Below are 4,937 nucleotides of genomic sequence, written 5' to 3'. Positions count from 1 at the left end.
ATAGATAGATAGATAGATAGATAGATAGATAGATAGATAGATAGATAGATAGATATAGATAGATAGATAGATATACATGATATACACTCGGAATGAAATATACAGGAAATTATTATGTGTATATACATATATATATATTAGATGACTCGGTTGTTTTAGATAAAAAAGAAAAAATTTTATTAAATTATACGTTACAAATTATTTAAAAACTAAATATATTTTAATAACAAAAGAGCTCAAAGTTCTCTAATATTGAATAAACTTTAATATAAATTTTATCCAAACTGCTTATGAAAACGTAACTATGATTAGAATAAGCAATCAGATGAAAACAACTACCTACTTCCTAAAAGCAGAACCCAAACACGTCGAATTCAAGAGACTATCGGGGTCTTCCGGTTAACGAAACGGTCTAGAAGAATAAAGAACCGGTGCTTGCATAACTGGCCATTTTATATCAGAGCAAAGTTACTGCTAAGGTCAGACTAAACTTTTTCTTACCTGTAACCGTCGACCTTACAAAAGGGGCATCGCAGAAGTTCACGAGACTGATTTAGAGGTCATCGTGAAGAAGATGAGCCCAATCTTCCGTGACAATAAAACGTTTAATTTCCGAAGTCCAATTAAAACAATCGTAAATTTTTGACTATGGGATGGTATTCTTATTCTTATTTCGAAATGAATACCCGTTTTAGAATATTTTATGAAGAAGACCTCCTAAACTTTGTAACTGACATCGAAGAGTTCAGACATGGATTCCTTCTTTTTATTTTTTAATTACAGTTCTGTTGATTTAAAGTAGGGGTCGGCCTTCAACGGGTGTCCGCAAGCTGGCAGTATTCTACCGGCAATTTTTCACTGTACCACTGAATTATATAATTCAGTTGAAAACATTTATTAAAGGCTTTGAATGCATTGTATACAATGCCAAATAAAGACCGGCACAGAAGGAAATATGATTATTGCATACTTTTAATACGAAATGAGGATTATGATTTCTTTGAATTAGTTGAAAGTAATTTTTGGAAACAACAAATACCCTGTAAAAAAATTTCAGATCAAATTAAGGTAAAAGTACCGGCACTCAAAGGGTACTTCTTACCATAAAACCCATTTTTGCAGTAAAATTTTACGGATCCGAAAATATGATATACCGTAAATTTTATACAATAATATTTACTGTAAAATAGCTGAATCAGTGTCATTAATAAATGTTACTGTAAAAATTACCAAATAAAATTTTACGATATATGATTTTACCCAAATATGATTTTACGAATGTAGTACCCAGGGTGCCAGTACTTTTTTACTGTAATTTGATATGGAATTTTTTACAATGTAGATTCATATTTTATTTTGATTTCTTGCATACAAAAAATAGTAATCGACAGTGTAATAATTCATAATAACCATATTAGACATAATAATATTCTGCCACGGATATGTGAACCATTGCCCGGCATTCTCTGCTCTCTCATGTGATGCTATTTTTTAGGCATAGGGTGATTATCTGGTATACAATTGGGTACTTGCTTTTCAAGAAGACCTTCCAAGCCCACACATGTAACCTATGACGTCATCGCCAGCTTATCTGTATCAGCAAAATAGCTTATTAAAGTTGAGCTGAGTTTCTCTACATAAATTAGAATGTTAATTAACGATAAGTTAATTAAATACAAAGGCATATCGCACATCGAATTAGTTGAAATATAATTCTTTCTCCTCCACTTTTCTCAACTTAGATTTATTATTTGTTTATGTACTTTATCGTAGCCGTGATATATTTTTGTTTTGTGTACCTGGCTACTTCGATGCATTGCAACTTTGTTTATGTTCCACATGATTTCATGCCTGTCTTTATGTTAAGTCTCTGTGCAAATATCTAGGGAAAGAATTGAAATCTTTGAGAAAGAATGTTTGTGGAAAAAATTATAATATGTCAGTTAAGAGAATAGATATTTGATGGGCTGGCTTTCTCAAAATAGAATGGAAAGAACAGTTGCTAACGTAAACAAAAGCCACTTTTTAACAATCAATCAGATCGAGATACCCACACTACGTCACTTGCAGTTATCCCATTGGTCATTGACTAATATCTTACACTGTTTTCTTGTCTTCAGAGTTTAAGGTCTATTATCTGAGATCCCTATTCTGATATTTTACCGAATCGAGTACTATCAATAATTCTGTTGAAGTAAACGGAAGCTGAAATAAAAATAATCACGTTAAAGTAAAAATTAAGCTTCACAAAAGAAATTTTTTATTGAATAAAGATAGTCTTATTTTTCTTTGATCGTCTTCGCAATAATATAATTTTTAAAAAAAGAAAGAGATTTCAAAACAATTTAAAAATTTAATAACCATTTGAAAAACAGAATTTTTTGACATGGTGAGTTTTTATATATTAGCTTAAATATATTTGTTTAGTACAGAAAAAAAAGGAAAAATTTATACAAAGTGAAATAATGTGAGCACAAAACAAATGAAACGTAATGAATAACTTTTGATCGAATGATCGAATTTTTACGTACTATAACTTAAGCTTAGAAGTTCGTGTAGATGACCTCAATTATGATAATTAATTACAGACGATACTTCAAGATATTTTAATCGGACATTTTCTCTGAATAAACATACTTCTTTCCGAAGGATTACAATTTCTGTAACTCGAAAAATAGGGGGTTGCTTCAATATGGGAAATATGGCCCCAATAGTTTTATCATGAGAGCAGTTGAAATTTTGTACACCTTAATCTTACCTCTGCGTATTTCTCCATATCTCAAGAACTGCTTAAGTGAATTTAAAACCGTTTGCACAAAATTACAAAATTCGTTTATCCAAAGATAACTTCCATGCAAAAATTTTATTTCAACAATTTTTTATTACTTTTTATTACAATAGTCGAAGCAATTTTGAATTGTAGGATTTATAAATTCTTCCATCATTTTAAAGAATGTATTTTTATATGGCAAAGTACAAAATTTGAAAGAAATTGGCCGATTAGTTACTCAGAAATTGAATTTTAAAAACCTAATTTTTCTCCTTCGAAAAAAAGGTGTTTATTCAGGGAAAGTATATTTCCTGTACGTGCGTCTGCAATTACTAATTAGCATATTTGAGGTCAACCCCTTTAAACCATTACGATGAAGTACTAGTACGTGAAAATTCGACCATTTGATCAAAAGTTATTCAGGATGATTCACTTATTTGTTTGCGTACTGTACACCCTTCCTCTTAGCAGTGAACAGTTGACATTGCACATCGGTTTACAGAGGAAAGGGTAACGTACACCCTATTATATTTTGTTTCAATTTCTAAAAGTGCTGATTAAAGTTGAAGAGCATGAGACTAATAGCTTGGAATTTATATGGGGTTTATGTACAGAGAAAAATCGATTTTTGACAGATATCTGTTAACACATATGGCATTAATATCTTGACAATTGGAGTATTGTTTCCTGTTTGTTTTTTACGCTAAATTTTATAAGACTAAACATGATTCACTTGGACAAAGTGTTATTTTCTACTTCTACTTATTTACATACGTGAAATTGCAATTTAAATTCTATATAGGAAAAAAAACACCTTTTTCTATGTATTTTTTATACTAATACAACAAGCTTGAGGCAGGGATAGCCTAGTCGGTAGGGCACTGGGCCCATGTCCGAGAGTTTGTGAGTTCGAACCCCGCCGGCCGAAGACTCCCCGTGTAGTAAAGTGACTAATGCGCGTTAAATCTGTCGAGTAGCAAAAGTCCTCTATATTCCCATAACAAATCAATACCTTTGGGGGTACTGGTTTGGAGTTCGATCGTTCTCTGATTCAGGTCAAAATTACGATCTGTGGATGAATGAATGGATGTATGAATTAGTCCGCCCTATAAACGGGTGCGACGTATGGTGTGGCAGAAGTCGAATTCTTGGCCATAGATGGCGCCGCTGAAAAAAAAGAAATGCACACTCTGCCTTAAATTTGCTCGGTTTCCCCAAGCAGGCTTGCCCATATGGCAAGTTGCATTAGAAACAACAGCAACAACATAAGATTGAGCCTTAGTTGAAAGAATAAATACTTAGGAGTGCTTAGGGCCATAGTCCTGGTGGCATCTTTTTTAATCATTTCATGGTTTCGACAGTTTATTAGCAATTCCTATTATACTAATATTAGTCTCATAGAACAATACAGCCGGCTTTGAGCCTTTTCCTGCCAGATAATATCGTTCTAGACTTTCCTACATTTGACTTTAAACTTCCAGTTTTTCATCTTCAAGGTGATTCGATCTTTGATTTCGTCCAGACTTCTCTTTTTTTGGTCTTTCGTTTGGTCTCAATTTCAAAAGTTTCCAATATAAAAGTTTTCTTGGATTTCTACTATCATTCAATCTTTCAATGTGCATTAGTCTGGATTTAATAAATCGAATTATTTTTTTTTATCTGAATAATTGGTCAAGTTCGCTAATGTTTCTTATTCTCCACTTTGTATTATTCGCTTTCATTGGTTTGAAGAAAAAAAATTTCAAAAATTAGTAGATTAGATTCGTCTTTATTTGTTAGAGTCCAAGTTTCACTGCCATGCGTAATTAGAAGTCTGATAACTATTTTATCTACTATTCTAGCACTACTTTTAAAAAATGCCTATTATTCAACAAAATCGATTATTTTTAAAATTTCTGTCATTCTAGAATGGAATCAAGCAAGTAATATTTCCTGAAACTCTTGTCTATAGAAATTGTACATTAAAATCGCAATTATATATCCGTGGTCTCTTCTAAATATCTTAACTGTTATGTAATCTTAACTATTATGCAACTGAAAGTAAAATTTTCTCGCGAAATCGTTGAACGTTTAAATACTATTATCTTTGAAATAGAATTCATAATAACTTTTGTTACATTATGTTCGTTTAAGATGGATCACAGATACAGCATGAGGAAATAAATAG

At 31.7% G+C, this 4,937-nt stretch overlaps 1 protein-coding gene across 1 annotated transcript in view; it reads right to left on the bottom strand.

Moving 5' to 3' along the window:
* Positions 1–484, bottom strand: part of LOC107436647 (heme-binding protein 2) — an 18,710-nt gene extending 18,226 nt beyond the window's left edge. Inside the window, exon 1 of the mRNA XM_016048424.3 lies at positions 344–484. The gene's annotated coding sequence lies outside the window, so the exon portion shown is untranslated. The remainder of the gene's footprint in view (positions 1–343) is intronic.
* Between the last annotated feature and the right edge of the window lie 4,453 nt (positions 485–4,937).

The sequence above is a fragment of the Parasteatoda tepidariorum genome, chromosome 7 (genome assembly GCF_043381705.1).
Source record: "Parasteatoda tepidariorum isolate YZ-2023 chromosome 7, CAS_Ptep_4.0, whole genome shotgun sequence".
In the NCBI taxonomy this organism is placed as follows: Eukaryota; Metazoa; Arthropoda; class Arachnida; order Araneae; family Theridiidae; genus Parasteatoda; species Parasteatoda tepidariorum.
This window is presented reverse-complemented; position numbering and strand designations above follow the sequence as displayed.